The following is a 17,096-nucleotide window of genomic DNA, read 5'->3' as shown; positions in this document are numbered from 1 at the left end:
TTATATTTTCAACTTCTTCCAGCCCCTTCTGAATTTTATATTCTCCTTCTGCTCTGTCTGCAATTTTCCTCAAATGTTTTATTTTTTGCTCACTTCTAAATTCAAAGATGTTTAAATTCAAAGATATTTTTGCACCCAGGGACTAACCTTAACCCTAACCCAAACTCTGCTGATGGTGTAATCTTGCAACAAGGAAGGTTCAGAAACTTTTTCCCAGAACAAACTGCCTTCAGTCAAATATGTTCCCCATTCTCAAAAAAAAAAAAAAGCAGAAAACCATGTTAATCCTAAATAATTCAAGCACTAGACGAAAACCTTAAGTCATACCATGAATTATTTCAACAACAACACTTTGTGGTGCATAGAGAGCTAATATTCTAATATACCAAGCATTAATAACAAAGAGAACCCAAAGGTATCTGTGAATAAACTACAAACATACTCATAAATGAAATGTCTATTAAAATAGAGTAGGATAGGGTAGGGTAGGGTAGGGTAGGGTAGGGTAGGGTAGAACAGAACAGAACAGAACAGAACAGAATAGAATAGAATAGAATAGAATAGAATAGAATAGAATAGAATAGAATTATTTATTGGCCAAGTTTGATTGGACACACAAGGAATTTGTCTTTGGTGCATATGCTCTTGGTGTACAGAAAGAAAATTAAAATAAAATAAAATAGAATATTAACATGTTTGTTTAATAACTAGCTGCTGAAATAAGACAGACACTAATAGTTCCCTTGTAGTTCTCTTGAAGTACAAGGGAACTATGTGTCTGCTTTTCTTCCTTGACTAGGAAGTTAGACCAAATTATGCTGCTGTGAATTTTTGTTATCAGTTCTGACACCTTCAGTTCATTTCAATGAAACTGACTATGCCTGATTACCTTTTGGAAAGGACCGTGCCAGCTTGTAAAGACAAACCTTCAGCCACAGGCCGCCCCGTTCAAGAAATCTTCCCCAAGTCAGCATTTTAATGTCTTGTGCCATACAGGCTGGTTTGCTGAAAGGACTCATAGTTACATGAATAGGAGAAATACAAAAAGCTGCTTAGGAACCAACTATATCAGGTGGAGCAGAAAGCATTTTTCTTCTTCCTAAATAGTTTTAAGACACATTCTGCTAAAGTCAACCTTCTAGATGAGGACTGTCAAACTCCTAGCCCATGGGCCAGATGTGTCACATGATAGCCATAGCCACCCTTATTTCAGTGAAGCGGGGGAAGTCCCGATACGTCACGTGCAGAGGTGGGTTGCTCCCGGTTCAGGAGAACAAGTAGTAGCAGTAGGGGGAGGCTCCGCCCACTTACCCGGATACTTCTGTGCATGTGCAAAACCATCATGGGTGAACACAAGTGTACACCCAAGCGTGCCCAAACTGGTAATAAAAAATTGGCAACCCAACACTGGTCATGTGATGCTGCCTTGATGACGTGAGTTTTACACCCCTCTTCTAGATTCATAAAAAACACCTTCACCAGCAAAAGGCATTTCTGTTTCTTTGAGGACTTTGATATATTTTGCAGTTATTTGTCAATGCCATACTCAGCTCTAGATGTAAAATTTTATTAAATTTTAATATTTTAGAAATAATAGTTAATGTCAACATAAGATTTTTTTTCTTTTTTCTTTAAGGATTTAAGTGTGTTAATCATCTCCAATCAACACTGTATATAAGTACCACCAAAGCCAAATAACATAATGTACTGCTTATGCTTTATGATATAGAATAAAACAACGGAAAGTGGGGAAAAAATGCAAATTCACTTTTGCTGCAGCAGTAAGCAATAAGAGGGATTTGCATTTGGTTTCCTTTTAAAAAAGTGAATAAATTGAGACTATAATATAATATTTAAGACAAGATCTAAGATATTTTTTTAATTTTTCCCATTTTCAAGCTTGTAAATTAGTATCGTACTATATATATTTATTAGTTTGCAGTATATGTTAACCAGAAAGTTATAAGAAGGGGGTTTTTTTTTGTAATATTAATCCTTGCATTAAACTGAGTGACACAACCTTTTTTCTGCCAGAAGTAATTTTTATACATTATTGCTCTTTTCTTTTACAAATAGAATAGAATAGAATACTTTATTGGCCAAGTGTAGTAGAATACTTTATTGGCCAAGTGTAGTAGAATAGAATAGAATAGAATAGAATAGAATAGAATAGAATAGAATACTTTATTGGCCAAGTGTGATTGGACACACAAGGAATTTGTCTTTGGTGCATATACTCTCAATGTACATAAGGAGAATAAAATACATTCATCAAGAATAAAAAGATACAACACTTAGTGATAGTCAAGGTTACTAATAAGCTATTAGGAAACAATTAAAAACTATATAAATTGAAAGATACAAGCAACATGGTTATAGTAATAAATTGGAAGAGATAGCTACTCATAAGGAAGAGAAGAATAATAGTAACACAGCCTTAGTAAATTATTTGACAGTGTTGTGGAAATTAGTTGTTAAAGCGGAGTGATGGTATTCAGGGAAAAACTGTCCTTGTGTCTAGTTGTTCTGGTGTGCAGGGTTCTATTAGCATGGTTTTGAGGGTATAAGTTGAAACAATTTACCAGTATGACCAGGATGTGAGGGATCTGTAGATATTTTCACAGGTCCTCAATGGAAGGCAGGTAAATAGCAATTGTTTTTTCTGCAGTTCTAATTATCCATTGAAGTCTGTGTTTGTCTTGTTTGGTTGCAGAGCCAAACCAGACAGTTATGGGGGCGCAGATGACAGATTCAGTAATACCTCTGTAGGACTGAATCGGCAGCTCTTTGAGCAGCTTTGAGCAGCTTTCTCAAACTGCAGGAATAACAGGAAGTCAATTCATATTGCCATTATATCTATGGCCAATTTCTTTTTCAGTCTAGAAACTAAGTGCATTCCTCATAAAGTAATCAGACTACAAAGAACATTATTAAAGAGAACTGCCATACCAGGTTGGGGTTGCCATGTTACATAGAGAAGGATCAAAGCAATGGAAGATATTTTTTGTTGATGAGATTTGCTCAAATGCTGGGCAGAAACCTGGCATTTACTTTTTATCAGCAAGGGAGAGCAGAGCAAACATTCCTGGAACATTAGAGAAATACATAATTAATCAACAGTTCAGTGCCATTATGACATAAGAGTTCCCAAGAACTCAGCTGGCATCAGAAGTTCACTAACTATTTACAAGTGAGTTGTTAAAAAACGCTGCATAGAAGCCTCCATAAAAATGAATTTTTTTAAAAAAAAATCAGTGATAATAGTAATCCCAAGATATAGTTGTAAACACCTTTTCAATAGTTCACAATGCCACAAAAGTAAACACCCAGACTTGATGAGCTGTTGACTTTCTGCCAAGCTAGATAGGATATTTGGGTTCTCACTTGAAATCTTTCATGTAGGAGAATAAGAGTGGGCTATCCTGTGATATTTATTACTTCCATTTGTCGGTTTTGTTTTATAGTTTAAATAATTTATTTTTTTCTGTCCTTTGATATGTTTTACTACTGTGAGAAATCCACCCGGAAAATATCCATAAATTAATTGGATTACTTCTTTTAGAAGTGATAACCAATAAGCCTAACAACAATAAAGCAGCAATAATGGTGAAGAGGCAGGCTTGACAAATGATTCCAAGTTCAGTCTACAATCCAAACTTCTTCAATCATAGTTTGGCCTCGTAATTAAGGCACCAGGTTTGGAAACCAGGAGACAGTTACTTCTAGTCCTGCCTTAAGACCTGAAAGTCAGCTGGATGAACTTTGGGCCAGTCATTCTCTCTAGGCCCCATCTACCTCACAGGTTCTTCTTGTGGGGAAAATAGGAAGAGGAAGACATATTAGTTTATTATCATTAGCTTGCCATCTTGAGTTATTTATGAAAAGAATAAGGACTAGAAATAAATAAATGCCAGATACACGGAGAGACAGACGGATGGATGGATGAGCGCTACCAGATGTACCATGTATCTGATTTCAAGTTCTTCCCCTGCTGGGTTATGCAACTTATGAAGTTACTATGCTGAGAGCAACTTATGAAATAGCTCTGCAAGAACTGGAGAAAGAAGAGTTGCTTTAGAGATTCAGAAAGAGAGATTTTCTACCTGTTCCTGCTTGACTTTCAAAAGGTTTGCACAACCCTAATGGGAAGCTCTTTGATCTTTAAATGTGCTATATAAGTGCCAATTATAAAATACTGCAAGGTGTAATACATGAATTGGGCCATGAACCTTGTCCAAAAATTTCTTTAAGACAAGGTAGGTAAGTAGGTAGACAGACAAACAGACAGAGAGACATACTCATACTCATAGTCATACACATACATGTGTATATATGTATATGTGTGTATAGAGATTGGATATAGAGATGGAGATGCAGAGAGAGAGAGAGAGAGAGAGAGGAGAGAGAGAGAGAGAGAGAGGGAGGGAGGGAGGGAGAGAGAGATTGCAGCACATTTTGTATACAGGTAGTCCTTGCCTTATGATCACAATTGAGCCCAACATTTCTTTCCTAAGTGAAAAATTGCTTAATTGAGTTTTTCCCTATTTTATACCGTTTCTTGCTGCAGTTGTTAAGTGAATCACTGCAGTTATTAAGTTAGGAGAATAGTTGTTAAGCGAATGGTTTCCCCATTGACTAGAGCTGACAGAGTCTTAGAAACAATAGCAAGAGATGAGGGTGGAGGTTTGTTTTCCGAGTTTGTGGGTTGGTTTTTGAAACATTTCAATAGCAGTCTAGGTAATATTAGTTAATGGTAACAAAATGTTTGGAAACCAATCCTCAAGCTCATCTTAAACCTGAGCTACAGATATTCGCCACTAGCAAGAGGGCCAGGGAAAGAAACCCACTTAGTCACAACTCTGTGACCAGGATCCCTAATGATGACAGGACAGGACAGAGAAAGAGAGTGGTTGAACCATAAGAATTGCAGGGTGGTTGTTGGGAATCTTGCTGGAAGGCCTGCCGGAGAAAAGCTGGGGAATGGTGGGGAAAATATCCAAAGTGTGCAGAAATGAGGTAAGCGAGGTGGGGCAGAGGAAACAAAGAGCTTTGGAATCAGACAGCTGAACCATGATAATGACTGTACTTTAATGCATGGCATTCATTACCACAGTAATTCTTTTAACACCTTATCCATTATTCAAGGTGGTCCACTTTCCCAGTCAGAGCTGCTCCTAGACAGGCAATTTAAATGTGGAGAGTCTTCATGTTTCACAAGTTCCTATTTGTATCAGGGAAAGGTTCGAAGCTTTTACAACAGTGGTGGGATTCCATTTTTTTTTAACTACCGTTTTTTCCTGAAAATAAGACAGGGTCTTATTTTCTTTTGACCCCCGAAATAAGCGCTTGGCCTTATTTTTGTGGAGGTCTTATTATTTTTGAGGTGCAGGAGGTGGTGAGCGTGGTCACCTCATGGCTCCTCCTGTGTTGCAATATTTTCAGGTAGGGCTTATTTTGGCACATGCGCTCAAAAGCCCGATTGGGCTTATTATCTGGGGAGGTCTTATTTGGGGGAAAACAGGGTACCAGTTCTGTGGGCGTGGTGTGGCTTGGTGGCCGTGGCTTGGTGGGCATGGCAAGGCAAGGATATACTGTAAAATCTCCATTCTCTCCTCACCCCCACTAACCTGCTTTTCCGCTCCATTCTCCTGTGCAGGGCAACAGAAGACCCTAGCCAATCAGCTCGGGAGGCAGCAAACAGATGGGGAGGGGCCAGCCAGAGATGGTATTTGCTGGTTCTCTCAACTACTCAAAATTTCTGCTATCGGTTCTCCAGATCTGGTCAGAATTGGCTGAATACCACCTCTGCTTTACAGGCCAGGCCTTTCCCAGCAGATGAATCTGGAGATAGCCAGCACAGGGGGCATCTTTTCCAAGTGCCACAAAGAAATGTATACAGTACTTCTCAACTTACAGCCATTCGTTTAGTGATCATTTGAAGTTACAATGGCACTGAAAAAGTGTCTTAGAACCAGTTTTCACACTTACATCCATTGCAGCATCCCCATGGTCACATGATCAAAATTCCGGTGCTTGAGAACTGGGAAGTACAGGCAGTCCTTGACTTACAACGATTCATTTAGTGACTGTTCAAAGTTACAAAGTGACTCATGACTGTTTTTCACACTCATGACCATTACAGCGTCCCCATGGTCACATGATCAAAATTCAGCCACTTGGCAACTGACTCCTATTTATGACGGTTGCAGTGTCCTGAGGTCATGTGATTCCCTTTTACGACCTTCTGACAAGCAAAGTGAATGGGGATGCTAGATTCACTTAACAACCATGTTACTAACTTAACATCTGCCATGATTCACTTAACAACTGTGGCAAGAAAGGTCATAAAGTGGGCCAAAACTCACTTAACAAATGTCTCACTTAGTGATAGAAATGTTGGGCTTAATTGTCATCATAAGTGAAGGACAACTTGTATACCTAACTGTCCTGGGGTTACGTGATCACTATTTGTAACTTTCCTAGTCGGTGGGGGGAGGGAAACCAGATTTACTCATCCACCCTACAATTCATTTAACAACTCAGTGATTCACTTAAAAACTTTGGCAAAAATGAGACACAACTCATTTAACAATAGTCTTGCTTAGCAACAAAAATTTGGAGCTCAATTGTGGTAGTAAGGGGAGCATTACCCAAATGTGTTATTAGGGAAGAGGGGAATTAAGAGAGGAATACTACAGAAAAACACTTCTGTGACAGGGTTTAAGCACTGAGTCATTGTGACCAATACTGTGTCCAAAAGCGATATTTACTATGTGTGTTTAATATATTAATTTCCTGTCCTCCCTCTTGCACTTCTGAATCCAAACAAGTTTAATGGAGTACTGAGAGCTATTAACACAGAGCACCTATAAAGCCAGTTCACCCTGACATTATTTTACAGACCTAATTGGGCTGCCAGGTCAATAAAATGTCTCTGGAAAGGATCTTAAAATGCAATCAAGCCCATTAGAAGCCAAAATGCTAGCTTTAAACAGCATGTACTTACTTTTCATAAAATGTAAACTAATGAATTGTACTGTGTACAATGTGTGCAGGAATGAGAGCACTAAAGCCGAAAATGCTGCATTCTGTCCCCAACATCTGAAGCTAATGAAGCCCACACTTGTCAGTGTCATGAAAGTATTTTCTCCCTTGGCAATATTAATTTGGGTAAAAGGTCTGATCTATCTGATAATTTCATTTGGGGAAGAAGAAGCTGTACCCATGCAAAAATGAGAAGTAAATAAACCAGAGCATAAGTATGGCTGAAATATCTTAACACTACTTTATTTACTTTTATTAAGGGCTAAATGAATAATTTGGATTTTTAGATAACTCATGTGAGGACGTCATGTGATTGATTAAAATGAAACTGCAACACTGGAGGTTTTTAAGATGAGATTGGACAAGCATTTGTCTGAAATGGTATAGGTTTTCCTGCCTGAACAGGGAGTTGGACTAGAAGACCTCCAAGGTCCCTTTAAATCTGTTGTTTGTTCAAGATGTTTCATTAGGTTCAATATACAATGTACAAGACACAATCTTTTTTTCTTTTTGGCCATGAGTCACAACTGCCCTTTGAAAAAGTTGGCACTAACACAAAGAATTAAATAGAGCTATAGCAAACATTTAAGATTTGGCTCAATTCAATGTATTTTTAATTAAAATTAATTGCATTCCATCAATACGGCTACTCCCGTATGACTGGGAAACAACTTTCAGTTGCATCACAAATTAGATTTTTGTGTGAACTTTCTGAATAGTTCCAGCCTCTGGAGTTGATAAAACCTAGTCTTGACACTGAAATAAAGAAAATGAATGATTTGTAGAAAGTCCCCTGATGTTGTTGTTTTTAAAAAGCCTCTGATGTTGGGTTTGAATTATCATTTGCTTTTCCTGTTTGTATGTTAACTGTATTCTTCTTTCTTTCTTTTTTAATAAAGCAGTTTTCCTGCTTTAAAATCAAGTCAACAAGTAAATCCTCTTATTGATGAATAAAAGATGAAGTCAGTTTTTTTTTAAAAAAATATGTTGCTTAATAGTCTTCATGGTAAAATTGCCCCTGTTAATGAACTAGAATTGTTAACAGCAATTATTCCTCCTCTGTTGAAACAAATAATAGTGTTTGTGTGTGTGAAAACTCGATATGCTTGCATATGTTCCCAAAACACAAATAAATAAACACATGCACACACACAGAGAGACAATTTTGACTCCATGCTACAATTTCTACAAGTAATTAAAGAAGTGGAACAATGCATGCACTGGGTCTACAGCTAATGAAGAACATGAGTGGTGTTATTGGATTGTCTTTTCTCAAACTATTCCCATTTCAAAATGCTCCATGTCATCTCTAGAAGAAGCAGATAAGGATCTGGCAAATTGGGCATGGTGTCCAAGGAATCCCAATCCAATAAATTCTTATTGACATGGACAAATGAGCAAGCTAAGGGGAAGAATGGGGAGGGCAGAGTTTATTTGGCTACATTTGATTCAATCTTTCCAGGCATGGACAGAGTAATCCAATTTTGTATACCTCTGAAGGCTAGCAACCAGGGCCTACTACTGAGGTTGCAGATATATTACAGTAATTATTCCTTCCCTTAGGAATAGAATTGGGATAGTTCCAAAAATCAGTCATTTTCCCTGATATGTAGAATTTTATCATGTGTTGGGTGGTGTCATGTTTCCTTTGAAGTCTCAAGTTCACAGCCCAGGTGTACTTTTGGTTTCAGCCTTCTCGTGTCCATTTTTTGCAGGGATAATCAGCTATGTGCATGACTGGCTTCAAGAACCTTGAAGATGTCACATCTGGTTAATTACATATTCCTTAGCGCCAATTTAGAGCAGTGGGTGGCAGAATGGGACAACTTGCCACAGCCAACTCACAGCAGCCAACTGACTGTAAACAACTCACCATGGCCAACTCACCACAAGACAATTCACCACGGCCAACATGCCACAGAATAACTTGCCATGGGACAATTTGATTATTTAAAATAATATTTTTTGTCATTCACACTTCGTTTTGTCTCTCCTTTTGCATCTTTTCTTTAATTATTATATTCCACAATTTCTTTGATATTAGTATAACTGTTGTTGTGTGGTGAGTTGTCCTTTGGCAAATTGGCCCCAGAAGGTTGATGGGTGGTGAGTTGTCCTAGACCCAGTGTACTATCAGTGTACTACAGATAGTACTTCTTGTGAAATCCAATGCGGAGATAATAGCTGAGTCAGAATTTTTAAGGGAGACTCTCGACTTTTCTCTAATCCAGGCTTATGCAGAACATGTTGATTCTTTGCTGTAGCATCTGTGTTGATTATCATTCTCTCTTTTCCCAGGAGTTGAATTTGCATTACTCTCATTTCATTTGTAAAACATCCTGCAGAGACATGGCTGAGAGTGCAATATAGATATTTCACATAAAATTGTGCAGAACTCACCTGACTCACTCCAAAAATCATTCCTAAGGTTCTGTGATGGGCTGGGCCATTATTCCAACCATTAAACATTCCAGAGTACTATTTGGAAAAGCACAAAAGTCCATTTTTTATAAGAATTCTTCCTTGGGGGTGCATGTTTCTTTCTTTATTCACTGTATTTTTTTTAACAAGAAGGAACTTGTACAGAAAATAAGCTGACCTCAAATCTCCATAGGGTTAGGGTTAGGGTTAGGCTGACGGATGAAGTTCCTTTCTCATGTCACATCTTGATACCCTTTGAGACATTTATTTATTGTATTTATTTATGTTCACTTTATGTATTTAGTTAACAATATCTCTAGCCTCTCCCATGCAAGATCACAATCACTACTTTAACCTACTAAGACTTGTCCATATCCACCTCCCACTATTCAAATTACTTCTGCAGTATTCTCAAGGATACAGGATGCTATACATCCTCTCCATGACCAGTTTTCCTTGTTACCTTCCAGAAAGAGGCTTCGTGGTATACGAAGCAGAACATCGAGATTCAGTCACAGCTTTATTCCATATAGTATCAACCTGGTGAACTCTCAAGTTTCCTCTTTTTGCTGTGTATTCAAAATGTACACTGACTTATATGCTGTATATGTACACATGTTTGTGTGTGTATGTATATAGCATCTATACAGTATATGTATGTCATGTATGTCTATGAGTATATACTTTCTTTTGAGAGCAGGCAACAGAATTTCATTTTCAATATGTTCACAATAAAGAAAATGACAATAAAAGTTATCTTATCTTATCTAAACTCTCAGTAATTTTTTGCACATTGATTGAGAGCCCACAACTCTTCTATAATCTCTACCTGGGAAGAAAAAAAATCTATTTTCAAGTCCAACGATCCTAACTCTCATCTAAATGTTAAAATGGAATATAGTACTTGATGATGATACCAGTGTTGGATATCCCAAAGCCAAAATTCCCCTCTTTTTCCTTTAAGACGTTTTATGGAAGTATGCCAAAAACAAACAAACAATCTATTTCTAAATTAATTTCTTCCAGCTTTTTGTCATGATTAGAGCAATCCAGATAAATAAAATAAAACCCAAAGTTTCACGAGGGTCTTTTGAACTGAGGAATTGGGAGTCAGCAATCCCATCTTAAATAGATTTTTTTTAAAAAAATGATCTCAAATTGTCCTGAGTTGGCTTGGTTTGGGCTTCACCCAGAATGGCAGCACAGTTCTATTTTTAAATTAACAAAGGAAATAAAAATAAATTGAACATTCTCCATTAACAATAATTATGCTCTCACTTGAAAAGCAAATTAGTAACCATAACAGTATCATCATCATTAATGAGACTCCACATGTTGTGTGCATTTATCTTAATAACCTTTTTCTTTAACTACACAATTGTTTTTCTTGCTGCAAAATCTTGCAAACACAACAACTCCAAAGAACAAAAGAATAACTGACTATAAAAATCTAATTATCTTTTATAATACTGATTGGTGTATAATGAAGTCATAAATATCAGGTCAAATAAGCCAGAACAGTCTTTTCTTTCTTTTTTCTTTTCTTTTCTTTTTTTTTCCTTTCCTTTCTTTGTTTTCTTTTCTCACATGTAAAGAAAAGGGGGGAAATGCAAAGCTGGACCAGATGGTATGCCTGAAAGGACAAAATTACCACATGGAGAATTCTCTATTTTAAATAAATTAAAAAGATAAATTAGATTTTTCTTTTTTCTTTTGGAGTCAGAACATATGAGATCTCTTTGTGAAATAATTGGCAAAACCCTATCATTTAAAATCCCATAGATACTAAAATGCCATTGTTTCACACTAGAGGTCACCACTAGTAAGAAAATATAATTGTAGCATCTTTTTATTTCTCTACTTTCTTCCTATATCAATGCTGTAAGTCCCAATTTCCTAGGAAAGGATTGAGATGTCACATGGGTGAAAGACAAAAAGCGTTCTAGTCAAATTCATTGAGGAAACAAATATTTTAAAGAATTCTGAGTAAATATTTTAAAATATGGGGGGGGGGTTAGAGCATTTTTATTCTTCATTTTTAAAGGACACTATCTTCATTTTTAAAGGACACTAATAGAAGCTGTGAGAAAGAGCTAGGTAGATATGGCACACAGTACATATTCATTGTTTTAATTAATTCCACTACTCAAACTAGATATTATAATAAATGGGTGGCTGTCATTAGCCATATGTCCACCCATTCTACCAGAGTCAAAATGGAGCTTCAGAATTTAAACCAACTAGAACATACAAGGTTGCTTCCTGCAAAGGGTCACATGCCTTTGTTCCTCCTTTATGTCTTACTGGAGGGGCCAATCATCTCCAAGCCTTACTCTGAGTCGCCCCTTTTTGTCTTAATTGTTCTTTTCTTCTGGCAGCTCTGTGCATGCATGCACTAGGAACAGGCTCCCCCTGTTCCTCTGCCTCACTGATGTCCGACTCTGGAGGCAGCACATAACTCCCAGGTGGCCCTGCCCCTCTCTCTGCCTCTGATGAAGAGCCCTCGTCTGAGCTTTCCCCAGACTGCATGTCCGTCCCTCACCTCCTCACTGTCCAACACTGCTGCAAGCTCTGCAGGTCGCCAGAGGACCACAAAAGAGGGTCCAAAACCAAATAAATATATATTCAGGAGCTGGAATTTTAATTCAGATTTCAAAAAAGTATATTAAACATTTACTCCATAGCATTATTATGAAAGTTGACCAAAACACAACATTTTGTTGGTTTCAACAAATCTACAAATGGCATTTCAATCTACTTCTTTTTTTTCATCTCCGATCAAATAAGAAACAAAGAACAATCAAAATGTAAGATTGTGTGTATCATAATCTTACACCCCACAGTAAGTTCATGGGCTGAAATAATAAGAAGCAGATGCCTTCTCTTTATTATTATACCTGTGGTTACCCTACTCACTCAATATAGAGCCTTTCAGCAGAAAACGGTCATTCATGAAAGCGATGTGCTATAAAATGCTCAGACCTGAAAATTTGAGCACATTGAACAAAATGAAACTGACAAGATCAAGCCACTGTGTTTTGGTTACTCTAATTCTGGATAGCTTAAAATGATAAATGAGCCAAACCACCTTGGAGAGTCAGTGAACCATAATAACTACCATTTCCCTGAATACTCTAGACAATTACCCATCTGGCAGTCTTGGAGTTTTCTAGCTTCCCTTGGATAGGATGTTCATTGTATAAAATGGATGGTGTGTGTCCAAGCTGAAATGCTGACTTATAAATTGTGTCACATGATTTGGGGAAGGGGTTATATTGAGTTCCTTGTCTGTGGGATACAGACTGTTCCTCTAATAATGTAGACAGAACTCACCTTCTCCCCAGCAAAAAAAAGAAGAGAACCAATATGTGATATAACAGGAAAACATTCATGTTTATTTGATATATAGTCCTTGATATTTCTGTGTAGGCTTAATCCTTGATAAGGGAATAATATAGCAAGTTCAAAGTAGCCAGTCACTGTGCTATGTATATAATATAAAAGAAAAGATTGGTGGTTTTCTTACAAACATTTCATTACCAAACAAGGTAACATCATCAGTGCACATCAGTGGTGGGATTCACTTGCCTTCCCTATCGGTTCACAAATGTGAGCGCATGCGCAAAAGGTCACGCATTGTCAGGGCGGGTGGGCAGAACTTCCCTCAGCCTTCGCCACCGGTTCACCCGAATCAGAGAAAACTGGCTGAATACCACTTCTGGTGCACATGATGAGAGCATCAATGTTACCTAGTTTGATAATGAAACATCTACAAGAAAACCACCAAGTTTAGAGAGCACCAACGATCCCATTATAAAGGACTACTATGATCAGGAATGGACAACCTAAAGGCCACAATAATTAGACCCAGAGCATCTGCTTTTTACTCCCTTTGGTTTTAAAAGGGAATATTAAATTCTTTTTGGGTTTTTTCAAAGCTATATTATTATTGTTGTTGTTGTTGCTGCTGCTGCTGCTGTTTTATTAAACTATTAAGTTTAACTATTAACTATTCATGATTAGTTTTTATGTTCCTTATATCAAAACCACATCCCAGGAACATCTACAGAAGAGTTAAGATAGTAGTAATGTCTGCAAAAAAAATGGGGGAAATAGTACTTAGAGACCACAAGTTGCAAACAGCTGGCACCAATTACAAAATGGATTTTTTATTGGATAGTATAAACAAAGGATTGTGTAAAAAAGGGGGGGGGGAGAGTATTATGGAAGCCTTCTACCTGAAAGTGGAATAACTGAGTCATGCATCAAACATACATACTTATTGGAAAGTCATTCCATGCCTGCCAATTTTTACTTAAAAAGAAACCAATCAATACTGCTTCAGACCATAGCGGAGAAAAAAATTCATTGAGAGAAAAAGCTTACAAGAGACTAGATTATTAATGTTTGACATTAGAAATGTTGAAAGTAGGATAAACTATTATAATGTCAAAGAATACTCATTTCCTAATTCATAAAAGATAGGGAATAGCCACAGTTTAACTTCTATTTTCATAAATGATGTACACGAAAGCCAGACTCACCAGCATAGTTGTTACTATAATCTTAACCCAATCACCACTAACTCTTTTGGGAATACAAAGTCTCTAACTACTTTATCTATGAATTGTGTCCCCTGAGCCTTTACACAAGGATAATACAAGACTTTATGACTTTCCTGTTGGCCAGGCATGCAATGGTAGGAATGACCTGGGCACCATGGTCAAGAGTTGGGAGGTGTTTTCTGTGATGTTTGGTTTTGGCAGTGAATTTTGTAATGGAAAGCTTGCAATCCAGTTGTCCAGATTTTTGCAGTCCATATTTGGCAGATGTTTGATATTCAAGACAAGCTAATTGATGGGGTTTAGATGTATTCATAGATGGAGTTGAATTTAAACATTTATTGGCAACTGTAGGTTTTAATACAATATACATAAAATTATAGCAACCTTCAAAACATCCCCTTTAATATTAATAACACTGATTGTCAGAATGTGCTTTTGTAGCTTCCTTGCAGTCATTACAAACAAGGCAACCTGTTTCATTACAGGTTTGTCTTTATCGGACAACAAAAAAGATAGATTTTTTTTTCTTCTAAAATAGGTTGATTCAATTGCATTAACAAGGCTGTAAGGCGGGGATCCCCAAACCCCAGTCTGTGGACCAGGACTGGACTGCAACCTGTTAAGAATCAGACCACACAAGGGGGCAAAGCTTCATCTGTGCATGGGTAGGATCTAAGTAGTGTGCTGTGTGCAAAACCATCATCAGCTCCTCCGGTTGGTGGAAAAATTGTTTTCCATGGAACCAGTCCCTGATGCCCAATAGGTTGGGAACCGCTGGTGTAAAGAATCTAGTTCTGGATTCCTGTAAATGTATAGGTGGAGTGAGTTTCATGTAATCTAAGATTGTGTACATTTGGGGTTAAATTTAACCCTATGTGGGTGGTTGGTTCTCTTTTGGTGTTTCCCCAATATGACAAGATTCCTACTTTATCATTGATCCAGTTAGGAGCACTACAGGAAAGGACTATGATCAAATAACAATGTCTGGCTTGTCAATGACTACTTCAGCTTCAACCGCAACAATACACAAGCACACAATAGATACAAACTTAAGGTAAACCCCTCCAAACTCGATTGCAGAAAATATGACTTCATCAACAGAGTGGTCAATGCCTGGAATGCACTACCTGACTCTTTGGTTTCATCCCCAAACCACCACAACTTTAAGCTTAGATTGTCTACTGTTGACCTCACCCCATTCCTAAGAGGTCTGTACATAAGCACACCAATGTGCCTACCGTCCCTGTCCTACTGTCCCCACTTATTCATATCCATTTCCTGTATTCATAATCATATTTATACTTATATCTGTTATCTTATACATTCTTGACAAAATGAAATAAATACATACATACATACATACATACATACATACATACATACATACATACATACATATGATTTTAATGTTTCTATTTCTCTTCCGAGGTACTGCTTATTATATGTTTGATCTCTGCTTCTCTCCCAAGATACTCTAGGGTAGAAACATTCTATTGACTGTGGATAACTATTTAGGAGAACAAGCAAACAAGAAGAAGGGATAAAAATTATGACCCACATTACCTACAACATTACCTCAACATCAAGAAATCCCAAAGTGATGGGCAATTGGGAAGCAGTGGTTTAAAAGGCAAGGTGGCAGTCACCATGAGCATTTTTATGAATTTTTTAAAGGGATTGGGCTTCAATTGATTGTGCCCATTATCTCTAAGGGACATGGGTGGTTTAGAAACAGGAAATAGAAATAAATAAATATGCACTACCACCCAAGAAAGTATCAAGCAAGTAGTGATATTGATTTTTTTTAACATTCTATGTAGCTTGGTTTTCTAAAATTCCCTTTTTCTGTTACATTTCTTTTATCATCTATATATTTGCTTCATTGGCTTTATAGGGAGATTTCTTATTAAAGGCTTCTTATGTGAAAGACTGCACAAGTAAATTTAGTGATCTATTTAGTAATTTAGATAACTAAATTTAGATTTGATTATAAATTTAGTAACTAAATGTACGAGTACATAAATTTAGTAATCACAGATTATTTTGTATTCTATATAGTACAAAGCTAACCCTTATGTTTCAGGATTTTCACTTGGTTTGTTAAATTCTGGATCTTGTTCAGGAAGATCTCATCTCTATTTTCTTAAAGCTGAGCTGAAAAAGCAGAATTCAATTTAAAACATTTGGAAAGAACCTTGGAGGTCCAATATAGTGCAATTCCCTGCTCAAGTAGGAGGCCTATTCCATTCCAATGGCTTTAGGAATACAGCACCCAAAACTTCTGGAGGCAAACCATTCTGCTGATTAATTGTTTTCACAGACACATTTCTTCTTAATTCTAGGCTGGTTATCTGATAAGCTTCCATCTGTTACTTTTGTCTTGTCCTTGGGTGTTTTGCAGAGTAGGTCAACCCCCTCTTCTCTCCCTCAAATATTGGAATACCATATCATGTTACCCCTAGTCCTTCTCTTTGTTATACCAGAAGTCCCCAGTTCCAACCATTCATCATATGTTTTAGTCTCCAGTGCCTAATCATCTTTTTTGCTCTTCTCTGCACTCTTTCCAGGGTCTCAACCAGAGGTGGTATTCAGCTGGTTCAGACCAGTTCACCTGAACCAGTAACGGAAATCGCAGGTGGGCCCATCTGCCCACTCACCCTGTCTCTATGCCGTTCTTTTAGGCATGTTTTTGAGGTGAAGTGCATGCATGGAAGGCATGTGTGTGAGCAAAGTGCATGCACGGAAGGCTGGGCGCATGCATAGAAGGGGCGTGTTCATCTGCAAAGCAAACGTGAAGTGAGCAGCAAACCGGTGGTATGTGAATGTGAAACCGATGACTGATCTCAACCACTTTTTTGTATTACAGTGACAGAAACTGGATGCAGTGTTCCAAATGTGATCTCAGTAGTGCAATATAAAGCAGTACTATCACTTCATATGATCTTGACACTATGCCACTGTTGATGCAACCTTGGATTGCGTAGCTTTTTGGGGCTGCTGCAAAACAAGATATTCTAACGAGCTGGTAGCAGCTTATCATAATGATCTTTCAGGGAGCATCTCTTG

This window comes from Thamnophis sirtalis, unplaced genomic scaffold, assembly GCF_051295495.1.
Source record: "Thamnophis sirtalis isolate CommonGarterSnake01/CBP01778 unplaced genomic scaffold, rThaSir2_p1.2 scaffold_5, whole genome shotgun sequence".
NCBI lineage: Eukaryota > Metazoa > Chordata > Lepidosauria > Squamata > Natricidae > Thamnophis > Thamnophis sirtalis.
Note: the sequence above shows the minus strand (reverse complement) of the source record.